This window comes from Bos indicus, chromosome 8, assembly GCF_029378745.1.
Source record: "Bos indicus isolate NIAB-ARS_2022 breed Sahiwal x Tharparkar chromosome 8, NIAB-ARS_B.indTharparkar_mat_pri_1.0, whole genome shotgun sequence".
Classification (NCBI taxonomy): Eukaryota; Metazoa; Chordata; class Mammalia; order Artiodactyla; family Bovidae; genus Bos; species Bos indicus.
In genome coordinates, this window is record NC_091767.1 from 97,393,097 (window position 1) to 97,418,857 (window position 25,761).

Below are 25,761 nucleotides of genomic sequence, written 5' to 3' on the forward strand. Positions count from 1 at the left end.
ATAAAGAAGAGAGTTATCCAAAGTCAGGAGGGGTGTTGGACTGACAGAAACAAAGGATATCTACCCCACATGGACACCCCTAGAGAACGAAAGTACTTGCTTCTGGTTCTTGCTTAGGTCTCTCTCTGAGTCAGTGCTAGTCCTGGGACAGTTGTTCTAAGGTCATCAGGTGAATTCTGTCAGTTCAGAGATAAATATAGCTTCCAAGCCAAGGAACATGACTTGCAAAAGAAGGAAGAGTTGCTGCTGAGCTGTGTGAATCTGAACTGTGAGTAGAAGCCCCAGGCTATATCTGTCTCTTTGGCTTAGAACAGATGGGACCCAGGCAACTTTTCACTCAACCAGCTGGGTTGTACGGATATCTCATGCTCCGCTTGCTTTTAGGTCAGTGCCATGCACACCAGGATACGTGGAATGTGGTAAGTTTCCTCTGTGTATTTTCAGTTGCCTCCTTTAATTTTTCTTGCCCAAATTTTCCAAAACAATAACAATAGCCAAGCTAATGTCACATGGATGGTTCTTTGGCACTAGATGCTTTGAACTTGCTTGCTCTTTCTTGGCAGATGCTCGTGTACTGTGTTAACTTGAAGTTAAGGAAGTTAGGATTTGCCTTTGCAAACTGGTAAGGTAAGGCAAAGGCCACTTCATTTCTCTTTCTACCCTTGTCCGTCCTCTGTGGTGGTAGGAACCATGGGTCTTCCTTCTCAACTTTTTCCCAGTAATAATTTCATTTGTTTCCCGAATACTTGAACACCTGTTTCATGCAACGATGAGGCGCACACATGTCAGCCAGATGTGAGCTGTCCTTCCGCCTCTTACTCTGCTTCTTCGAGTGTCTCCCTTTTCCTACCTTTGCCAACGTAGAAAAAGTCCCCAGCACCCCTTTACTCAAGGTTTATAACGGGAGATGGAGGAGGGAGATTGCTTTGCATGTCTTGGAGCAAACAGTTGACAAATTAGGACTTCCCTGATGGCTCAGACAGTAAAGAATCTGCCTGCAATGCAGGAGACTTGAGTTCAATCCCTGGGTTGGGAAGATCCCTGGGAGAAGGGAATGGCAACCTACTCCAGTATTCTTGCCTGGGGAATTCCATGGGCAGAAGAGCCTGGCTACAGTCCACGGGGATCACAAAGATTGAGCAACTTTCTCTCACTCATTCTCCTGAAATATTTTCATTCCTCAGCATTGGTTTTGGGATGTGGTCGTGTGTCCCAGTCGTGGGTTTCCTGCTTTCTCTTCCTCAGCCTTGTCCACCCCAGTTTCTTCCCCTATTCCCCTCTCCCACCCCCATTCCCCTTCCCTACCCCTACATGTTCAGCCTTCTCTCTTCCATGATTAGAACAATTCGCCTCTGCCTCAGCTTTTACCTCCACTCTTGTATATGAAGACAGCACTGTGATGCTTAGAAGACCAAAGGATGCTTCAGTTTCCAGGATTTACATGCCTTAAACAGCAATGTTAAGCTGTTAGCTGTCAGGCCCCATTTAGAGCCCAAGGGCCATGGCAGTATTTCTCAAATGTGAACTGGGAACAAACCCCAAGATGCTGGTTACGAATTAAAATTCCTACAGAAAAAAAAAAAAAATTAAAATTCCTGGAGCCTTCTCCAGATAATGGAATCAGAATCTCTTTGGAGAAAAGCAGTGGTTGGTTCTCAGCTCTGTCTGCCTATACAAGTCACTTAGAGAGCATTATTCAGGTTTCCCTGGAGGCTCAGACAGTAAAGAACCTGCCTGCAATGTAGAAGACCCAGGTTCGGTCTCTGGGTTGGGAAGATCTGCTGGAGCTGGAAATGGCAGCCCACTCCAATATTCTTGCCTGGAGAATTCCGTGGACACAGAAGCCTGGCAGGCTACAGTTCAAAGGGTCAAAAAGAGTCAGACACTACTGAGAGACTTTCACTTTCAAGGGATTCAAAACTGGAAACAGGATTTCCAGTTGTTGGAGTAGAGAGGTACCTCCCTTGTTTGTAAACAACTCTAGTGACTCATATGCAGCTGAAATTTGTATTGGGGGAATTCAGAGGAGAAAAGATAATTTCCCCTGATGGGGTTAGAGGAGGGATGTGTGAGGGAAAAAATTTCCTAGAAGAGATGAGTGCTGTTTGAGGAGGACCTGGGAAAATGGATGGGCTTTTACTGATTGTGGAAAAAGAGGAGTACAGACAGTTTACATCACCCTTGCTTAAATTCCAGTTTATTTAGGACAGAACTAATAGCAGCCCAGCTCTAACTGTAGATCCAGTTCTAAAGTGGTGCAATGATTTGCACAAAAACTTTTATACTGCCCACCCCTCCCTTCTCCTTCCTCCCAAGCAGATGAGTAAGCTGTTCACAGATACTAAGGGTCACTGGTTTTTCTAAACTTTTTGCCCCACTCACGCTATCAATAATGCAACTATCCCAGAAATGATAATATTTAAACATTCAAATTCCATCCCCAGATTTCCTCTAACATTTGGAAGTGGCACAATGTCTATTGACAGCCACCTGTTTCAATAGAGGTTTAAACAATACAACCTCTGTTTCCTAGGTGGCGAATACCACTGGCTCTCGTCAGAAGGTGCAGTGGTGGGAATGTGCCGGAGTGTCAGCCGAGGCCAATAGGATAACAACTAGTCAATATGGAGATGGGCCACTGAGTGCCTTCCTCACCTTACTGCCTGTTTGTTTAACCAACACCAGTGAGAGTCTTTATTAAGGGCTGTTAACATTCCAAAATGCTGTTTGTGGAGCCTGCCCGAGTGATAAGTGCCACTTGTGTTTACTGTCTTGTTCTCAAGGCTGTTGTAGAAGCCTAAAACACAGTTCTGAAGTGGCTCGCTTTCTGTGAACAAACTATTCAATTCTACAAATAAGTCAATGGCTTGGGAACAAAATCAATAACACACATACACACAAAGTCCACAAGTATTTGTTGGCTGGTAATGGATTTACTTACTTGTGAAGAAAGCTGAGCGCTGAAGAATTGATGCTTTTGAACTGTGGTGTTGGAAAAGACTCCTGAGCGTCCCTTAGACTGCAAGGAGGTCCAACCAGTCCATCCTAAAGGAGATCAGTCCTGGGTGTTCATTGGAAGGACTGATGCTAAAACTGAAACTCCAATACTTTGACCACCTGATGCCAAGAGCTGACTCACTGGAAAGGACCCTGATGCTGGGAGGGATTGGGGGTGGGAGGAGAAGGAGACGACAGAGGATGAGATGGTTGGATGGCATCACCGACTCGATGGACGTGAGTTTGAGTGAACTCCGGGAGTTGGTGATGGACAGGGAGGCCTGGCGTGCTGCAGTTCACGGGATCGCAAAGAGCCAGACACGACTGAGCGACTGAACTGAACTGAACCACAAACACACCACTATCACATAAAATCCCTGCCCCCACGCACATTGTCTGTATTTCAGAATACACTCTTAAGGTCAGTGTTCGCTTAGTCCCAGCTCTGAATTTATAGTTCAAGTGTTTTATTTCCCAACAGTGTGAGTGAATCGTGCACGTCTGTGTTCAACAAGGAAAGGAAACACCAGGATTGCAGGAGACACGAAACGAGTAAGAGTTTGCTGACTCCCAACACAGGTCCTCTTCGTGCGAGCAAAGGCTGGCTTTCCTGGAAAACTGGCTTCCTTCAGAACTCTGGTCCACTCTGATACCAAACGTGGATGCTTGTGGAATTTGCCAGTTATTGGGCTGAGGGGACCCTTCCCCTGGCGAAGCAGAAAAGCATCAAACAAAAGTTTCCTCTGTGCCTGTGGGCTGCCCGCCTACCTCTGCCGTGACACCAGCCACATCCTCATGCCTTAACGTTAACAGGTTGTCTGCAGTCCCTTGTGGGGTTCTAAGACTCAATCCATAGACTCATGCATGTTTTGAGAGCCCCAGAATCAAAGCTGGAGAGGTGACTTTAGGAGATTAACAGTCATGATTTATTGTCCAAACCAGAACCTTTTGAGAGTGAAAGGGCGTGCTATTAGTCATGATTCCAGGACTACAGGTGTTGGGTGGCACATTTGGTCTTCTCAATATTTATTGAGCCCTTGTTAGTAATTTAACTCATCCTTTAATACAGTCTTCCCTTGAATCCTCATAATAACTGTATTGACTAGACAGTATTCCCATTTTACAGATGATGAGGGTTGAAGGAGTAGTTCATGTACAGTGACGACTCTATAGTTGTGCCCTGGTAAGAGCAGGCATGAGAAGGAATTTGGACTGAAGTCTTATGCCAAAATGGATGTACCTTGCACTACAGTATGTGGTTTCTTACCTATAATTCAGTGATTTTTTCCTTTTTTCTAAAAAAAGACCTAGGTTCTAAGGAGACATAAGATGCTAGTTAGCTACCAAGACACTCCTGAAGGAAAGGGGAAGACCATCAAAAGAGCAACTCCATCTTCATGTTTAAGATATTGGCCAAGTGGATGAAACTTCATTTACTGGGAGGAAGGGGATTTCTACTATTTGAAATTAAAAAATAGGAAGAAAGATTGAAGAAGAAAAAGGAGAAGAAGAGAAAGGAAAAGAGGAAGATGGAAAGAGAGGAAGAGAAGGAAGGAAGAAAGGAAAATAGGAAGGAAATGAGAGAGGCAGGGAAAGATCATCGTTGCACTTTAAGCCCCTGGGTTTGAAACTGCAAAGTGGAGTCCCAGAGAGAGAGAGTCCCATATCCAATGTCACACAGCAAATCAAACAGAGGGGAAACAATGATCTGAAAAGACGAGTCTTTTGATTTTCAATCCATGTGCTTTTCGCCACACTTTCCTGGGTAGCAAGCATTATGTTGAGAGGAAGTACTGCCAGTTGGAACTATTTTCTTATTTCACCTCATTTTGACACTGTGGTGAATTGCTGGTCCTTAGGGAAGCTTTTCTTTAGAAAGAGGGATTAAGCTGCTTTTAAATATTGAGGAGGAAAAGCTGTCACAGTTTTCAGATATACGATGGAAGAGATTTTAAATAGAGACAAGTGTGTGCATGTTGAATTCTGTTGTCTTTCTTAGCAGAAAGACACGTCATATTCTTGAAATGCCTTCCTTTTTTCATCACCATAGTCCTGGACTATTTGAAGAAAATTAAATGATAGTTTCAGGTTTGAAAGTGGAGAAAGCTTCACTGAGCTCTCAGTCAAGTTGGATCAGGAGACTGGAGTGGGAAAGGGGGCCTTAGTCAGATGTACAGTATGGGGTGAGGGAATTTATAAGGATGAAAACACAACAGGGATTTAAGGAGTCATACCCCACCCCCCTGCAGCCCCCTACAAAGGACTTTCTGGTGGCAGATTAACCCAAGGGAGGGTGTCTTCTAAGAGTAGAGTCAGTCTGGAGGGACAAGGGGGAATCTCTCAATATACAAATCTTTCAGATCCACCCCAACTTTCTTGGAACCGCTTCCACTTTTATGAAGGACCTACTATGTCCTGGGGACTCTTCCAAGCACTTTACACAGGTTAATTCATTTAATCTTCACTGTGAGGTTGCCACTGTTTTTATTCTAAAGGTCAAATAGCTAATAAGTGCTGGAGCTGGAATTCGGACTGAAGAGATTCAGTTTCAAGTCTATGTCCTCAACCCCATGCCACACTCACTCTGAAATTTCCAGGCATCAGCTGGAGTCATGCTGGAGGCTCAGGCCACCCACAACCCTGCAGGGTGATGCTCCTTAGTAGGAGATGAGGCTGAAGGGCTGGACGGTGGGCATTTCCTTTTCTTCTTTGACATGGTTTTCCTTAATCTTTGCTCTTGAGGCTTGACCTCAGTGTGTTTGGGAAGTGGGAAGACAAGGAGTAGTCACAGGGGCCGTCAGTAAGCCCGTTCTCCAGCAGATCTCTCCAGACTCTTCCATGTACTTTGCAGTTTGGGTTAGAGGGTCAGAATGCCTGGTGCCTGAGTTCTTCTGTCCATGAGCTTTGAGCCCTGTGGGTGATGCTCTTCTCTGGGCTGAATCTCAGTAGGGTGTTCTAAACACTGACTTCCTGAGTAAACTTGGTTAAACTTTCTAAACCAGAAACACGATAACTTAAAAATCCTCTAGTTTTAGTCTTCTATAACCATGTATTCTAGGAAATTTGGGAGCCAATGTTTCAAGAAAGATAGCTCAAAAGAGGAACAGATGTGAGTAGATGGAAGATCATGATCAAAGAAGTGTGGAGTCAGAAGGGGAGAAAAGACAATTAGGTATTTCTCCCCAAAAGACTATCCCTGTTAAAACTACATATTGAGTGACTTGATGAACACGTGATTTCATGCAACTTTTTGGAATCCATCTATTGCCTAAACCCATGAAAAAAAGAGAAAATGTGGGTGCATATTATACTGTTATGCCCCAGTGAAGCTCGGCTGGCTCTTTGGGACTCCTTAAGTAAGCTTGCTCTTCATGCATGGTTCTACCTGTGATTGGGAGTCCCAGAGCATTTTCCTCCCCAGGGATTGCTCTTTATCTCTCAGTCTTGCAGTGATTGACTTGCAGGTATAGAAAACAGAACCCACACTTTTGAGATGGAGACTAAGCATTCTACAGTAAGTTCTAGTCATTAAAACTGCTTTAAATACCCAGGATTACTGCAAAAGGGTTATAGAGAGAAAAGAAAAGAGTTCTGTTCTCTGTTGCTTTATGGCCAAATGGTTTCTCACTGTTGCCCATAAAATAAAACAATTATACATATACACACACACACACACACACACACACACATATATATATATATATATATATATATATATATATATATGTAATATGTATAGGGCTTCCCAGGTGGCTCAGCAGGAAAAGAATCTGCCTACAATGCAGGAGGCTCGGGTTTGATCCCTGGGTCAGGAAGATCCCCTGGAGGAGGGCATGACAACACACTCCAGTATTCTTGCCTGGAGAATCCCATGGACAGAGGAGCCTTGCAGGCTGCAGTTGATAGTGTCTCAAAGAATTGGACATGTCTGAAGTGACTGAACACACATGCACACATGTTACATGTATATATTTAATGTCAATGACGGCTCCAGGAAAATGTTGCAAGACCGTGTGGACTAGATGGAAAACACTGGATTTGAAATCTGAGGACCTGGATTTGATTTTACTCCTTATAAAGTTACTAGGTCTTGGTGTCTTCCTCTATAAAAAGATTATACCTACTTCACAGGATTGTTATAAAAATTAATTGAGTTAATGCACGTGGTAACATGCTATAAAATAATTTGTTATTAGATATGAAAGAATTGGATGTTTTTTAACAGAGAAATCAAGCCATGTGACAAATATTATGTTCCAGACAGTGTAAGCACACATCCTGAAACCAGATCTAAGCACCCACATTTATAGGCACGCGATGCTGCACAGCAGTGGGGCCTTGCGACAGCCTGCAAAGGCATCTTTCAAGGCCCCAAAGTCAAAGCTGATGACAAGGATCAGGGATGGGCTGTTTCTTTCTCAAGCACAGTACAGGCAGCATTTCTTGAAAGGAGGGATGTGTTCCTTCCACCAAACTGTGATTAAGGACAAGCAATAAGAATGCCCTGATATTTGGACAGGATTTTTTTTTACAAGGTGACTCAGGGAGTCGAATTCTGCTCACTCTGTTGCCGTTCAGTCACTAAGTCATGTCCAACTCTTTGTGAGCCCATAAATTGCAGTACTCCAGGCTTCCCTGTCCTTCACTATCCCCTGAAGTTTGCTCAAATTCATGTCCACTGAGTCAGTGATGCCATTCAACCATCTCATCCTCTGTTGTCTTCTTCTCCTCCTGCCCTCAATCTTTCCCAGCATCAGGGTCTTTTCCAATGAGTTGGCTCTTTGCATCAGGTGTCTGAAGTATTGGAGCTTCAGCTTCACAATCAGTCCCTCCAATGAATATTCAGGGTTGATTTCCTTTAGGATTGACTGGTTTAATCTTGCTGTCCAAGGGACTCTTAAGAGTCTTCTCCAACACCACAGTTTGAAAGCATCAGTTCTTCAGTGCTCAGCCTTCTTTATTGTCCAACTCTTAACATCCATACTGGACTACTGGAAAAACCATAGCTTTGACTATACAGACATTTGTCAGCAAAATGATGTCTCTGCTTTTTAATATGCTGCCCATTCTCCTCCAAGCTTTACTTATTTATTTTTAGGGATTTCACATTACTTGTTTTCTGTTTGCTGTTGTTTTTTCTTTGCCAAACCACTGGTTGTGGAATGATAGTTCCCTGGCCAGGGATCGAACCTGTGTCCTTGGCAGTGAAATTCCTGAGTCCTAACCACTAGACTGCCATGGAATTCTCCTACTCGAAGTTTTAAATCACTAATTAATACCTGTGTTTCCAATGAAGCTATTGGTCCATGGAAGATGGACTAGCTCCCTTCTTGGAATGAAAATCTTAAGTGTGGCAGAGAAAGTTCACTGAAATGGTACATCCATATACCATCCACATATCATCCCAATAATGGCAGGATGCTATTTTCAAGTGTGGATGCTTTATCTGATATTCCTCTGATACTGGAGCTAACGGCAATCCAACGTCTTGTACCATTGGTCTTTGGGGCCGGGAGTCAGATTTTAATCTTTTCTAGGAATCCAGAACTCTTGGAAGCTAGAGAGAAGGTTTGCCTTAGTTCATTCGTGTGATCAGCGGGAGAGACTAAAGGTTCTTCCTTTTAGGAATTTGGACCCCTAGCGCTCTGGGACCCTGCAGAGGGAAGGAGAGGAAGGACTAGAGGGCTGCTTGCTGCTGTTCTGTGGCCCAAGTTTTTTTTTTTTTTTAACATTTATTTATTTGTTTTATTTTTGGCTGTACTGGGTCTTTGTTGCTTCGTGGGCTCTCCTCTAGGTGCAGCCAGTGGGAGCCACTCCTCTTTGTGGGTGCGCAGTCTTCTCATTGCGAGAGCTCTAGGGCAGTCAGGCCTCAGCAGCTATGGCCTGGGTACTCCGTAGTTGCGGTTCCTGGGTGCTAGAGCACAGGCTCAGTAGCTGTGGTCCATGGACTTCGTTGTTTCACAGCATGTGAGATCTTCCCGACTATGGATTGAACACCATGTCTCCTGCATTGGCAGGTGGATTCTTTAGCACTGAGGCACCAGGGAAGCCCCGGAGCCCAAGTCTCACTGCTTCTAATTGGAATGTGTCCCAAAGGCAGAGGAGAGGGTTGTTTCACCTGGGATTTTGCAGACTCTGTGTTCTGCAAGGGGAGTATTATACCATCAAGTCTGTCTTATAAACCCATGCTTCCTCAAAGCTCAGTAGAGGAGGTATCCATTAAATATTGAATGATTGAAGGAATGAATGAAAGAAAGCCTTTCTGAACAGTCCTTAAAGCCGACACTGGGTGAGCAGGGGTAGGGAATATAAGGCACTTCGATTACTAGGAATGTGAGCTGTGTTTGCACGTCTGTTACTTCATTCCACCTTGAGTCAACAAGAGAGGGGCTGGAGAGAGGAGGAGAATTGCATGTGATTCCTATGGAATGGAAATTGAGAATCAGTGATCAAGCTTCTTGCTCAGTGTTACAAAGAAGCAGTTCCGAGGTTCAAACCTAGCTCAGCCAGCACTTTCCCTACTCCGCTGTGCTGATCAATGTCCATGGCACAGAAGTCAAGAGGTCTGCATTCATGATGACAGGAGGTGAGGTGGGCATGAAACTAGACACCCAGCAGAAGGGCAGTCATGGCGTTTTCTTGTTGCTTTAAAATCTAGGTTCATTTGTCTTGAGATGTGGGATTTTCTTTTCTTTTTTTTTTGTGAAACGTTTGCACCCTCGGATCAAATCTGAGTATCCTCAAGGTGCTTTAGCTTCTTGGTTCTTTATTATATTGATATACCCCAAAGCTACTAGGATAATCCATGTGTGTTCTGTTATTCAATTTTCGTAAGAACTCAGTATAAGATTTTATGATCCCCATTTTACAGATGCGAAAACTGAGGTTAAAAAAAGTGATTTCACTGAGGACATACACTACAAATGGCAGAGCCAGTGTATGATTCTAGTGTGTATCTAGAAAAGTATATCAGTTAAGTGTTCTTTTCACTTCTCGGTTTGATGACTCTGCAATTGACTGAAAAAAAAAAAAAAAAAAGGAATCTAGAAGCCCAACAAATTCTTTGAGAAGCAGACAAAAGATTCCAGGAGTTATTCTGATCTAACTTCTAGGAGAACCCAATCTTCACTGATGGGGAAAAAATAAAAGTACTAACATACTTGTGGCAAATCAATGCTTTTTTCAAAATCCCTTTTCACAAGTTCATTCATTCAGCAAATATTTATTGAATGACAATTCTGCTTGATGCTTCTTTCAGCCCCAAGAATAAAACTGGGAAAGGTCCTGCTTGCCTCTGAGAGGTGGAGGGAGAGACACTAAAGTCTCTTCAGTTTATTACTTCGTTTGTTAGATAGCCATGCTGCTGCTAAGTCGCTTCAGTTGTGTCCGACTCTGTGAGACCCCATAGACGGCAGCCCACCAGGCTCCCCGGTCCCTGGGATTCTCCAGGCAAGAACACTGGAGTGGGTTGCCATTTCCTTCTCCAATGCATGAAAGTGGAAAGTGAAAGTGAAGTCGCTCAGTCGTGTCCAACCCTCAGCGACCCCATGGACTGCAGCCTACCAGGCTCCTCCGTCCGTGGGATTTTCCAGGCAAGAGTACTGGAGTGGGGTGCCATTGCCTTCTCCATAGATAGCCATATTGTGATATAATCCACACACTATAAAATTCACCCACTTAAAATGCACGATTCAGTTGTTTTTATCACATAGCAAGCTTGTATGACTGTACCACTATCTGATTCTTGGTCAGTTTCAAGGGGATCTCTAATTTGTTAGAAGTGTTACAAATAAGTGTGGAAGGATGAAGATGCTGGTGGTCAGGAAGGGACCACCAGATAAAGGGATATTTGAACAAAATCCTGCATGAGTGAGCAAATGAGACGTGGATTTGTGGGTGAAGGACAGTTCAGAGAGAGGAAATGGTGCAAGACCCCGAGGCGGGAGCACACCTGGATGTTCAAGGAAGAACAAAGAAATCAGTGATGGAAGGCAGGAGGACCAGAGAGGAGAAGGCCTCACCGGAGATTATGAGACTGTGTGTTAGAGCATCTAATTCAAGGCCTGGTACACAGCAGGTGCTCAATAAATGAGAGCCGTGATTATTATGCTTGTTATTCCTGTTCTTATCTTGGAGACACTAGGCACCCAGCTTCCGGAGCCCAGGAGCTCTGCTTCACCTTTGCATCCTAGAGACCAGACTAGAGCTGTGCATTTCCTGCAGTCATTAAATGCTCATTGAGTGAGAGAACGGCATTCAGTCTGCTTTCATCTTCACTTGCTCCGAGGACAAGCAGGGGTAAATGCCCGTATGGACTGATAAACCACAAAGACAAATTAATACCGAACAATACTTGTTAAGTATCCCTACAGAAGGGACATTATTTCCTCCCACAGCTTCAAAGTTTCTATTTCCATGAGAGGTGGGAGGTGGAATGAAGAGGTTTTTTTTCTCTCTCTCTCTTCCGGCCCCCTTGTTGAAGGCAGTTCTGTGATAGGGTTTCTTTATAATTGGGCGAGGGGCTGTCTGGGTCAAAGTGACAGCCAACGTGTGCTGCTATTACAACACATTACATAAATAACTCTATATAATTGCTACCATCCATCAATTTAGGGAGATCAGTGGTGAGAGACGCTGCCAGTTTCTTGGAATGAGACCTAAAGCTCCAAATAGCTCATTCAGTCACACGCACTAATCAATGCCAGTTTTTTTTTTAAGGGAGGGTAAAATTGGTCTGGTCACTAATTCAACCTTGAGAAGGATTCCCCTGTGTATGTTTTGTAGGAGTCTGCAAGACTTTGCCCAGTGCTCACTTAAAATGATTTTTTTTTCCTTTTTCTCAGCTCTCACCAAACTCTTCTGTATTATAGTATTACTTTGTATTCTGCCTTCCCCTATGCTGTAACTTGAAGCCTCTGCTGACTTGGCTGAGGAGAGTCGGCTTTCGGATGGATTCAGGTTAATTTGACCACTATAGGCTGCAGGACAAAACATCCTGGCTCCTATGCAGATCTGAGGAGTTCTAAATGTCCAGCATCTCTGCACACATGGGTCAGGTTAACCCGATTCATTCTCAATTCCTTGTTTCATTCCGGGTTGACAGAAGAGTAACCGTGATTTCTAAAAACAAACAAATGGAAAAAACGCGTTAGACACGTGTCATTCAAAAAGTGTGAATTTGAAATTAGAAAGGGTTTTCAACGGTCCCATCCTACAGTCTTAAAAAAAATTTAACCATGTTTTAAATTAAAGTATAGTTAATTCACAATGTTGTGTTAGTCTCAGATGTACTTAGTTCCCTGTGTCGTATCGTAGGTCCTTGCTGTTTGTCCATTTTATGTATAGTAGTGTGTATATCCGGAGAAGGCGATGGCACCCCACTCCAGTACTCTTGCTTGGAAAATCCCATGAACGGAAGAGCCTGGTGGGCTGCCGTCCAAGGGGTCGCACAGAGTCGGACACGACTGAAGCGACTTAGCAGCAGCGGTGTGTATATCCGGACAAGGCAATGGCACCCCACTCCAGTACTCTTGCCTGGAAAATCCCATGGATGGAAGAGCCTGGTGGGCTACAGTCCATGGGGTCGCTAAGAGTTGGACACGATTGAGTGACTTCACTTTCACTTTTCTCTTTCATGCATTGGAGAAGGAAATGGCAACCCACTCCAGTGTTCTTGCCTGGAGAATCCCAGGGACAGGGGAGCCTGGTGGGCTGCCGTCTATGGGGTCGCACAGAGTTGGACACGACTGAAGCCATTTAGCAGCAGCAGCAGCAGCAGGGTGTATATATTAATTCCAAACCCCAGATTTAGCCTTCCCCACCTTTCCCCTTTGGCAACCATAAGTTTGTTTTCTATGTCTGTGGATCTATTTCTGTTTTGTTAATAAGTTCATTTATATCATTTTTTTAGATTTCACATATAATTGATATCATATATTTGCCTTTTTCTGTCTGATTTACTTCACTTAGTATGATAATCTTTAGGTCCATCCATGTTTCCACAAATTGAATTATTTCATTATTTCTTTATGGCTGAGTATTATTTCTTTGGAAATACATCATTATTTCATTGTATATATATCACATCTTCTTTATCCATTCATTTGTCGGGTCCCTTCTTACTCTTGAACCCGGTCAATTTCATCCACTAGGCTGTACGTATACCCTGGGGCAAGGGCTGCTTATTACATCCTGTTTCCCCAGGGCCTAGGACAGTGTGTCTGGCACAAAGTGACAGAATAATTTTATTGAACTGATACTGAAGGAATGAAGTCACATTCTCATAGGCAGATAATGAAATCGAATTGGAAGTCCCAACAAAGGCTCTTCTGAGCAGAGATAGTCAGCAGCTGGGGTTTCTCAGGTGGCGCAAGTGGCAAAGAACCTGCCAAAATAAGAGACACAGGCGCGATCTCTGGGTTGGAAAGATCCCCTGACCTGGCAACCCACTCCAATATTCATACCTGGAGAATCTCATGGACAGAGGAGCCTGGCAGGGCTACAGTCCATGGGGTCACAAAGAGTTGGACGTGACTAAAGCATCTTAGCACGTATGCACAGTCCACAACTTGTCTTTCAGTAACCCTGAGAAAGTCTGCAAGCTCCTGGAACGTGGGTACCTTGTTTAATTTCCATGTGCACGGACCACAGGCTCCTATGGCGGGTTGTGATGGTGGGGTAGGGGATGTACTCCACAAGTGTGTGGTACAGACACAGCCCAGAACTTTCCACCTTCAGCACCTACCTAACCCGGCTTTATTGCTCCATGAGAAGTTTGCCCCCTTTGAAAAAAAAAACCCTGTGTCAGAAGACCATTTAGGTGGGGATCCTACATAAGGTCAGGACAGGGCGCCTCTGAAGTCCCTTTGGCTTCACGCTCCCTGCTCTGTCGAGGTCACCCAGACACATTTGTCTGAATGAAAGCTTGATGCTCTTCAGGATGTTGTAGCCTATTATATTAGTCACAGGTACTTTTGTGGATAATTAGTAGGAAATGAAAGGATTCAAGGATGATTTGGTGCTTCCAGAAATCCTTAGAAGTTCTTTAGGAGGGAAAAATAAGTAAGTCTTGCTAAAAACCCTCAAGCCAAGTGGCATTGTTCTTCTTCGTGGAAAATTACTACTTAGAAACAATGCTATGAAATGCGTCATCCTTTTGGGGGCAATGACATTTAAATTTTCTCGGGCTAAACAAAATCTTGTCAGTGAGAGTTTTACCTTTCCTAGGTGCTGGTGTAAAGGGATGGTGACATCAGGACCTCTTTCTTCCTGGCAGATGGCACACCAAAACGGTAATAGGAATGAGAGTGTCTCCTATTTGAGTGGCACTCTGCATTTTCACCTGGCTTCCCAGATATCACTAGTGGTAAAGAACTTGTGTGCCAATGCAGGAGACTTAGGAGATGCAGGTTCAATCCCTGGGTGGGGAAGATCCTCTGGAGGAAGGCATGGCAACCCACTCCAGTATTCTTGCCTGGAGAATCCCATGGACAGAGAAGCCTGGTGGGCTAAAGCCCATGGGGTCACAAAGAGTCAGACATGACCGAAGTGACTTAGCGTGGCACTACATTTTCATAAACTTCATTTATTTACAGTATTATTTGATCTTCAAAACCAGCTTGTAAGGATGGTAAGGCAGGAATTTGGCTGATGAAAGTGGGGAAGGTGAACAATGATGTACTTGGGGTCTCCCAGTTAGAGGGCAACACAAGAGCTCAGGTCTCCCAGTCCCTTGGAAGCCCCATTTCCACTAGGAGAAGGTCCATGAGGAGGGAAAGAGCCCTTCTTCCCAATTTTAATTTCTGTTGCAGTGGTTGATTAAGCCTTCAGAGAGATTCCCTTTGTTTCTGCTCCTAGGAGTCTGTGCTGCTATTTGCCTAAAAAAGACATAAAATAAAGCAAAAACCAAACATATACAAAAGCAAACAACATTCTGACCAACTTGTCAGGTGTGTTGGCTTTGGGGCTGGTGGCCCAGTACACTGGACTTCCTCGTTCTTGCCAATTTCCCCCAAAGCACTGCTCATCTCCAGTTTGCCCTTAGCTGGTCATGTGTCACCACTTTCCAATGTAAGTACTTCTGCCCCTTGGGCTGCCATCCACAGATCCGGCTTTGGAGCCCCTTTCTTTTCTGCTCTGCTAATGTCCTTGAAGACATGCCTCTTTCTCTGCCGAGTCTCTTGCTCTCTGCCTGTCCCCCTCTGTCCTTGATCCACACATAGGCCTGCAGCCTCTCTCATCTGACGACTCCTTCTCTTTCCTCCTCCTCCACAGTCCATCTTCTCAATGCTCCAGCATCCTCTTAAACCTGGGTCTATTTACTGATCCCCATCAGGGAAAGTCAAACTCTATGCAGTCTGGCACGGGGGCCCCTGGTGACCCAGTCCCAACCAGTCAACTTCACCCCCGTCAGTCATTCATGATGGCCTTGAATGAGCCTTAGGCTCCAGCCACGTTCTTCTGGGCACTGCCATGTCATCTTAACAACTATTTGACCAGAGACGAATTAATAATCCATATTATTAATATCCCTTTCATTACCTGAACATTATTGATATTCATTTATATAACAAATCACAGGCCACAGGCATTAGTTTCTGGAAAATCCACCAATCGATAAAGTGTTAATTGTACTCTTCCACCTTTAAGACTTGGCTCATACGTTTCCAAGCATAGCAATCTAATTCGTCAATTTTCAAGGGTTAAAGCACTGGCTGTTACCTCCAATAAAGCATCCAATCTCAATTTCTCTAGAAAGCGAGTCTCACCCACAATCAACAGTCGGTGCCAGGGCCTTGCTTGTTTGCAATATTGCTCATCTGTCTACCTCACTAGGCTGTGAGTTCCCTGTAACTCAGACTAGACCTTAGTCATTCTCGTGTTCTCTGCATCTAGTGTAAAATAGGCACTCACAAGTTTTCACTGAGGACTTCCCTGGTGGCAAAGTGGATAAGAATCTGCCTGCCAATGCAGGGGACATGGGTTCGATCCCTGGTATGGGAAGATCCCCCATGCCTTGGAGCAGCTAAGGCCATGAGCCACTGAAACCCATGCACCCAGAGGCCGTGTTCTGCAGCAAGAGAGGCCACCACAATAAAGAGTAGCCCCCGCTCGCCCCAGCTAGAGAAAGCTGGAGCGCAGCAACCAGGATCCAGCACATTCAAAATAAATAAATTAATTAATTTAAAAAAATAGTCTTAAAAAGAAGTTTTCATTGAATTGACTCCAGCACCATGTGAATTATATCTAAATGCCTCAACTCTCTCTCTCCTCTTCTCCAGGGCATGGTTTTCAAAGAATACTGAAATATCCAGAGCAGTCCAGCTGATACTTGTTTACCAGGGTAGCAAGAAGACAAGGCCAAAGTAAAAAGGGTTCTGGACTTGCGGGTCCTGCGCTTTGTGGACCCTCGAATTCTGGGCTCACATAAGGGCCCTAGAACACTGGTGGGAGGAAAAATGGACTAACTTGAAGGAGCTTCCTAAATACACAAACTGTGGGCAGCATATCTTTGTCAGAAAGGAAAGAGGTAGGGCTCTGAGTCTAGAAGTCTCTCGTCCTGTTTTGTCCCTGGGGCAACACTCTGGGCAAGACCGTTGGCTCCTCTGAATTTTGGGGTTAACTGTGGCTTTTTCGTAGGCTTATTGTGAAGGTGGTCCTTAAAAGCCCTGGGCCTTTAAGACATGGAGACACTGAACATGTGTAAGAGGGAAAATGATAAGTTGGTTCCAGGAAGATCAGACACTTTGAAAGAATATTTACCCGAAAGTAAGAACCTATGTTTTACAAAAGACTTGTAAATGAATGCTTTCAACAGCTTTGTTTATAGCAGCTCAGAGCTGGCAAGAACCCAAAAGTCCATCGACAGAAGAATGGATGAACAACGTATGGTATCTTCCTTCAATGAATACTGCTCAGCAATAAAAAAGAATAAATGACTGACATATAAAATAAGGATTAATCTCAAAAACATGCTGAATGAAATTTAGAATGAAGCTAGACAAAAAGGAAGCAATACTGTATGATTCCATTTATATAAAATTGAAGATCACAAGTTGTATCTTTGGTGAGAGATACTGGCAATGGTGCCTATGAGGGCAGAGATGGGGAAGAGGCATGAGGAAATGTTCCAGGCTATTGGCAATGCTCTGAATCTTGATTGATGTCTTTATTTCATGAGTGTCTGCATTGTTAAAAATTCATCAGGTGGCTCGGGGGTAAAGAACCCACCTGCCAATGCAGGAGACACAGGAGAAGCGAGTTTGATCCCTGGGTCAGGAAGATCCCCTGGAGAAGGAAATGGCAAGCCACTCCAGTATCCTTGCTGGGAAATCCCATGGACAGAGGAGCCCCAGGGGCTACAGTCCACGGAGTTGGAAAGAGTTGGACACAACTGAGCACACATTCCCTCTCTTTTCTCCATTTAACTGTATGCTTAAGATCTGTGCAGTTCAGTTATGTAAATATTTGTCAATCAAAAAAAATTTGAGAAAAGTTGTGCAGAATCATTTAAGACTAGACTTGGAAATAACCTTGCAGTATGGTGAATCCACGAGCTTGGCAGTCCATGGGGCCCCAGAGGCAACTTCTAGTAATGTCAAGGGAGATTTCCAAGAGGAGGAGATATTTGGGGATGAGTTAGGAAAAAATAGGTAGGAATCCACCAGATGGGCCAGGAAGTAGAGTTTATTTCAGGAAGAGGGAAAGGAGAACAATGGCTACAGGTTGGAAAGAGGTAGGGGGATATGCAGAGGGTACTGAGGAATTGCGGGTAACTAAGGGGATGGCAGTTTCAGGTAGCCAACAAGGCAGAGGGATATGCAGGGCCAGGTGTCTGGAGACAGAAATTGGACAGAGTGGTCAGCATCAGAGGAGTAGGTAAAACGTTTTGGAATGGATGAGCTGACTCAGAAAGTTAGAACAACGTATCCTATGTGGTGTGAAGATGAGCTAGGCTCTTGCTCACACCAACAAGGAGACTTGACGGCTTGGCTGGCTTTGACCTGGTCTCAGCCCTTGAGGGTGGACATGAAGTTGACTTCACATGCAGACTGACGGAAACAGTGATCTTTCTTTCTTTCAGGAAGTGTCCAGGGAAAGCAGACATAGTGACCTTTTCTCGAGCTGTGTGTGTTGTCACCTCCAGGGATGGAGGTTCTTTAGGCTGAGTGGAAGAAGACCATCTCTCAGTTCATGAGTAAAGAAGACCCAGGGAAGGAGGAATATCCTAAGCTGACCAGACCCATGTGGCTTTGGGCCTCTTGATGACTGCTACCTAACTTCTCTATGTCTCAGTGCTTTATTTGTAGACAGATAATTGTACTATTTATAACCATACCACAGGGTTGTTATGAAGATTCAATGAGTTGTATTTACAAAGGACCCAGAGTGGCTCTTGGCATATGATGATATAAATGTTTTTCAAATAAATCTATGTAAATTGTGAAATAAAAGGCAGGCTTGTCAATGAAAAGAGCTATAAAAAGAACTTCCCGAGTGTTCTGGTGGTTTACTGGTAGGAGAAAATTTCCAAAGGAAGATCAAATTAATTTTTTAAATGACTTTGTATTTTAGACTTACATGAAAATTGTGAAAATAGTGCAGAGAGTTCCTCGTCAAAATAACTTTAAGAACACATGCCCAGGGACTTTCCTGGTGATCCAGTGGCTAAGAATCTGTGCTCCCAATGCAGAGGGCCTGAGTTCGATCTCTGGTCAGGGAACTAGATCCTATATGGCAAAACTAAGAGTTTGCATGCCGCAACAAAGATCAAAGATCCTGCATGCCACGACTAAGACCCAGTGAGCTAAATAAATAAGCAAAATAAATATGAAAAACACATTTTTTAAAATATGTGCCCAGCACTAGCCATGTACAAAGTGCTAAATTTGGCTCATGGGTGGGGATGGGGTGGGGGTGAGGTGGGGAAGGAACAGGAATCATAGAGCAATGGCTCACCTAATACCTGTCAATCAGAGAGAAAAGATGAGCTTATGTTCATGTTGTTGTTTAGTCACTAAGTCATATCCACCACTTTTGTGACCCCATGGACTATAGCCCACCAGGCTCCTCTGTCCATGGGATTTCCCAGGCAAGAATAGTGGAGTGGGTTGCCATTTCCTTCTTCATGAGATCTTCCCAACCCAGGGATTGAACCCACATCTCCTGCATTGGTAGGTTGATTCTTTACCACTGAGCCACTAGGGATGAATTTATGTTCATACATTTAGCCAATGACTATTGAGAGCCTACTAAGTGGTCAGCACCATGATAGGTACTGAGGATCTGGTGGCAAATTCCTGCATCCAGCAAAGACTACTGGGCACCTGCTGTGTTCCTGGAACTGTGGCAGGCACTAGGGCCACAAGAGTGAAACTTACTGCCCATGCAGGCTGCTATTATAAGAAACAGAAAGAGATATGCACGTCAAGTGCTTGTGAGCCTCAAGCAAGGAGGATCGTATCTACCTGGGAGAAGGATGGGGCAGCCTTTGACAGGTTGAGAGATGGATAATTAGGGAATCTAGCCTCCCTCCAAAAAAGGCTTTTGGGAAAGATATGCAGACTTAAAAAGGCCTGAGACCTTGTACCTGAACCTGATCCCATGGTGACATCATGCTATTGACCAGGGAGTAAAGACATCAAATCAATTTATTTCTCAGCACCTGCATTTCAGAGAGAAAGGGTTGAAAGTGAGAGGAGGATGGGAGTTTGTGGGAGGAAGAGAATATGAGAGAGAGATTGGGGTGATTGGTGGAGGGAGAGAGAGGGAGAAGAGAGAAGGGAAAAGGAAAATTACGTTTTCTCTTCTTTTTAGACAGAAGCAATGTCTGAAGGATTTCTAGAAGCCTGGTCCAGGCCTTTAAACATTTCATGACTCAGATCATCTATGGCTGTTGATTTCCAAGTTCTTCCTACAAGAACACAGGGTCTTGTTCCTTAAAATGACCCAAAGAAGATTGCAAAACACTCGCATCAGAAACCACTTTATTTTTAGTTACTTTCTCCCCTTCCTCCTGCAAGTGACTTCTTATCAGATGAAGGCCACACAGAAACCCTGTGACTAGCTGGCCTTGGGTTCCCGGAGGGAGTGGCTGCATGCCACCAGGAGTGGGAGGGGGCTCCTTCCTGTGACCCTCAAGTCCCCTCCCGCCCTCCATCTCATCTGTTGTTATTCCGTTCTCAGATACAATGAACTTTCAGAAGATGAAGAACCTGTCTGAGTAACTTCATCCCAGCACACACCCAACACACAAGAGGCATTCAGATCCTCACAAATGATTGGCTACAAGGATGAGAGAAGCCTCTGTTACGCCAGAATTGTTGTGTGAGCCTCAGAGGATGTCTCTTCTGTAAACACTTTCAAGGGTGCATGTTATTTCAAGGCTGGCCCATCATGGAAAACAAAGACCCCCAAGGGCTCCGTGCATTTTATCTTGTGCATTGAGATTACCACCTCCTACCGGGCGCTCACTATCTCAAGGAATAGATTCACCATCTTCAACCCTCTTCCCTAAACCTACTTTTAATTAATTTTCTAAAATGGTACACCTTATCTCAGACACTCAAATTAGAAAACTAACAGAGTCTTGACTTCTCTTTAACTCCTCACATGATTCGTTACCAACTCAGTAAATCCTGCCACTTCGATATTTCTCTAAATTACCCGAGCCCTCCTCATCCAGCTCTGAACAATTCCGTGCCTCCTGTTGCTTTCTTTGACTCCAGTCTCTGGAGCACTCATGCTAGAAGGTGTCTTTCTGTGGCTCAGACCCTCTGCAGGTTATGCACGCCTTGCATTCAAGTCTAGAATGGAGAACGTACGCTCTCCTTAACACGGCTCACTGATTTCTTCAGACCACTTTGCTCCCCCCCAGACTACTTGTCTGTCATAACAAACTTCTTGTTTCCTGAAAACACCCACCAGCTTCTTTCTTGTTTTGTGCTGGTTGAATCGTCTCAAAGTGCGGGGGAGGAGTGACCTCAGTGGGATTTGGCGAATAACCTCATCCCGCTGGTCCCACCACTGCTGCTACAACCGACCAGAAAGAAGCCCCAACTGGGTAAACCCACTACCATTGAAATACCACAGAGGTCATCGCAGCATGAACTATGTGAGCTTAACACTGTCAGAAATTTTGCATCTCTACCAAAAAAAAAAAAACACACAAAAAGAAAAAATCTACACATTAACTTCAGCCCTTACAGATTTAAAATAGCTTCATCAATAGAAAGCTGCTGCTGCTGCTGCTGCTGCTAAGTTGCTTCAGTCGTGTCCAACTCTGTGCGACCCCATAGACGGCAGCCCACCAGCCTCCCCCATCCCTGGGATTCTCCAGGCAAGAACACTGGAGTGGGTTGCCGTTTCCTTCTCCAGCACATGAAAGTGAAAAGTGAAGGTGAAGTTGCTCAGTCGTGTCCGACTCTTCTCGACCCCATGGACTGCAGCCCACCAGGCTCCTCCGTCTATGGGATTTTCCAGACAAGAGTACTGGAGTAGGGTGCCATTGCCTTCTCCCAATAGAAAGCTAATAAAGGTCAAAGCCCTGAACTGCACTGAAAAATCACCAGTAAACTCTCTTGGCAATTTCACGTTTCAGATGATTTTTATGACACTGTGATACCTTGGACCTTAAAATACAAATGCTCTCTTCCTCCAAACACCAACTGCCTACACACTGCTTTTCTACAAACTTCCACCACACCCCATACATAAGACATAGGAAAAAGGAATCCAAAACACAAGTGTGGATAAGACCATTTGGCATCTAACTTTATCCTTGCAGGATCATCTCAAGCTTGATTGGAGAGGCCCACAATTCCATGACTGACAGGTCTTTAGTAGGACATTTAGCCCAGTTCACTGAACCAAGGATAGGGTTCATCGAGGTCAGGACCCCCTCTGTCAACAATCAAAAAGCTACTGCTTATTAGCCAATTTTATATTCAGTCTGGGATTTTTTTTTTTTATTAAATCGTCTACAAATACCTAGTTCCTTAAATTCTCATTTGAACTGGTTTTAATATCTTATTAATGAAAGAATTGAAAAACTCTTTGGACACTGTTGGGTTTTTTTTAAATTTTTTATTTATATTGGAGTATAAATAATTTGCAATGTGTGTTAATTTCAGGTGTACGAGTAATTCAGTTATACATAGACATATATCTACTCTTTCTCAGACTATTTTCCCATATAGGTTATTACAGAGTCTTGAGGAGAGTTCCCTGTGCTATGCAGTAGGTCCTTATTGATTATTCTATTTATTTATTCTTAATTTTTAAAATTTATTTATTTTTAATTGGAGGATGATTGCTCTACAACATCCTCTTGGTTTCTGCCATACATCAACATGAAATAGCAATCGGCATATACATCCCTTCCCTCTTGAACCTCACTTCTACCTCCCATACCATCCTACCCCTCTAGGTTGGACACGGTTTTACATTTGTAGGAAAGACATGTTTTTAGCTTTGTGAAGATTATGCTCTAACAACACTCCTGATGCACATACTCTTGGAAGTGAGAGAGCGGTCACTCTGGATTTGTCTAGCCCAGACTCGTCTTGTGTGTCTCTTTTGCTGGAGGCTTCTTGGCCTCCTCAAAACACCTTCTGTTTCACAAGTTCTCCCTGCCTCCTTCACCCTCCCCATCGCCTTCCTTTTAACAGAACTTTGAATATAACTTATATTGTAACATGAATTAAATTGCATTATTGGGACTTCCCTGGTGGTACAGTGGTTAAGCCTCTGTGCTCTCTGAATGGGACTTGGTTCTATCCCTGGTCAAGGAACTAGATCCTACACGCTGCAGCCAAAAGATCCTGCATGCTGCAACTAAGACCCAGCACAATGAAATAATTTTTTTTTTAATTACTCTGTGGGTATTTACTGTGGGCCCTCCCCCATCAATAGCCACAAGACTGAGAACAGGAGCTGAGTCTGTTTTTTCATCATATATCCCTTGAGGGGCTATAGATCCAAGAAGTTATTCAGTGAAGATTTTAGAATGAATGATGGATGAATGAATGGATAGATTAATTGCACAGGACACTTTCAATACGGAAGAATATAATCAGTTGACTTGTGAAGAGACAAGCTTGTATATGGATAACCAATCCAAAGCTCAGTTAAATGTATGCCTGTCTTAGCTTTAATTTCAGACTCACACATGTTCCCATTCCTTTTGTCTTGTGTCAGGAAAGCTTTAGGGTTCCATTGTTGTGTAGATAGGTATTTTCCTTTCCATGGGGATGGCTATTTGATGATTGACTGTTGTTTGGATAAATCTGACTAATCAGTTTTGTCCTGGGGATTTGGAAACATTAAACTATGTTCTTTGGAAAAGGATATAGTATTATTTCAAGTATAGTTATTATTTCAAGCCAAGTGCTGGCCAAATATCATTACTAACCTATCTCATGAGAAACCAGATGTTGCCAAGGTTTACTTCACTTAATTCAAATAATATTCAGCATAACATTATATTTTGTCCCATCTAGGGGATGGAATTTTAGTATTTGTTGTAATGGGATTAGTTCATTGCATTAATTTTTACCTTGATTCTCAGGAAACCTTCTCTGTGTTGCCAGTAGAGGCTCAGGTCCTCACTTTGATTACAGTTTCCATGTCCTTATGCCTTCTCCTTCTGGCCTGACTTGGAGTCAGTAGGTGGTGGGGATGGTGTTTGATTCATCCCTGATCCCAAGGACCCAACACTTGAGTAGGTTTTCAGTGAATGAATGAGACAGGCTCAGGGTCAGAGTTCACTGTTACTAAAGGATAGTTTCAGACAAGGATAGCATCATGACTTTCATCCAAGTAGAAAGTAAATATGGGCCAAAGATTTCTTTTATTTCATTAATCAGTGAGGGCACCAAGCAGATTTTACAACCAGTTCAAAGGAGAATCCAGAGAACTGACACAGGTATAGATGAGGAACATGGCAATGAATGTGCAAATAGAGGCAAAACTAGCTTCTTTCACAGTCCAGGGAGAAGTCAACTGCACCCCTGTGGACAGGACAGAATTTACATGTCTATAAACACAAATTAGTTTGCATGGCAATCAGTTATCTATGATTTCCAGAGTTGTAAAATAGCTCCCATGAAATCAATCAGAAAACCTGGAAGACATCCTTTAAACAATACAGAGTTTCCCATTAAAGCACACATTTTCCCCTGCAGTTGGAATCTCACCTGTGCTGACAGGTCTGGAGGGAAGAGCATTTGGGTAGAGATAACAGCTCCAGAAATATCAACAACCTCAGATATGCAGATGACACCACCCTTATGGCAGAAAGTGAAGAGGAACTAAAAAGTCTCTTGATGAAGGTGAAAGTGGAGAGTGAAAAAGTTGGCTTAAAGTTCAACATTCAGAAAACAAAGATCATGGCATCCGGTCCCATCAATTCATGGGAAATAGATGGGGAAACAGTGGAAACAGTGTCAGACTTTATTTTTCTGGGCTCCAAAATCACTGCAGATGGTGACTGCAGTCATGAAATTAAAAGACGCTTACTCCTTGGAAGGAAAGTTATGACCAACCTAGATAGCATATTCAAAAGCAGAGACATTACTTTGCCAACAAAGGTCCGTCTAGTCAAGGCTATGGTTTTTCCTGTGGTCATGTGTGGATGTGAGAGTTGGCCTGTGAAGAAGGCTTAGCGCCGAAGAATTAATGCTTTTGAACTGTGGTGTTGGAGAAGACTCTTGAGAGTCCCTTGGACTGCAAGGAGATCCAACCAGTCCATTCTGAAGGAGATCAGCCCTGGGATTTCTTTGGAAGGAATGATGCTGTAGCTGAAACTCCAGTGCTTTGGCCACTTCATGCGAAGAGTTGACTCATTGGAAAAGACTCTGATGCTGGGAGGGATTGGGGGAAAGAGGAGAAGGGGACAACAGAGGATGAGATGGCTGGATGGCATCACTGACTTGATGGACATGAGTCTGAGTGAACTCCGGGTGTTGGTGATGGACAGGGAGGCCTGGCATGCTGAGATTCAAGGGGTCACAAAGAGTCAGACATGACTGAGTGACTGATCTGACCTGAACAGCTCCAGTCAAGATCTGGAGTCCTAAAGCCTAGTGTTTCTGCAAAGGGAGGGAAGTGCTAAGAAAGAAGAGGGCAGAGGGAGGCAGCAGCCAGATCAGAATAGCTCTGCAATGCCAAGATACAGAGTACAGATCTAGTCCAAACTTTTAAAATTGTACAACCAGAGACACAGAAAACAAACTTATGGTTACCAAAGGGGAAAGGGAGGGGAGAGATAAATTAGGAATTTAGGATTAACATATACCCATTGGGGCTTCTCAGGTGGTGCAGTGGTAAAGAATCGACCTGCCAATGCAGGAGATGCAAGAGAAATGTGTTCCATCCCTGGGTTGGGAAGATCCCCTGAAATAGGAAATGGGAACTCACTCCAGTATTCTTGCCTGGAAAATTCCATAGACAGAGCCTGGCAGGGGGGGTGCATCACAGAGTTGGCCACGACTGAGTGACTGACTATTACTGAACTGAAGTCAGCTCAAACTAACTATGCACACATTACTATTTATAACATAGATAACCAACAAGGACCTACTGTATAGCACAGAGGACTCTAGTTAATGTTCTGTGATAACGTATAAGGGGAAGGAATCTAAAAAAGAATATACTGTTAACATGGAATCACTGTGCTGTATACCTGAAACTAATGCAACATTATAAATCAACTATACTTTGATTTAAAAGCATTAAATTAAATCAAATAAAAAATATACAACCATA

General features: G+C 43.7%; 1 long non-coding RNA gene across 4 annotated transcripts; it reads left to right on the forward strand.

Moving 5' to 3' along the window:
* The first annotated feature begins 212 nt into the window (after window positions 1-212).
* LOC109563322 (uncharacterized) lies at window positions 213-25,761 on the forward strand. Of its 4 annotated transcripts, none has more exons than XR_011568182.1 (4): window positions 213-419; window positions 564-627; window positions 3,479-3,810; window positions 20,182-25,761. It is a non-coding gene; the product is annotated as an uncharacterized lncRNA (long non-coding RNA). The 4 variants fall into 4 exon arrangements; XR_011568181.1 differs by lacking the exon at window positions 20,182-25,761 and adding an exon at window positions 18,080-18,484; XR_011568183.1 differs by lacking the exon at window positions 20,182-25,761 and adding an exon at window positions 18,080-18,484 and having other exon boundaries at window positions 564-622.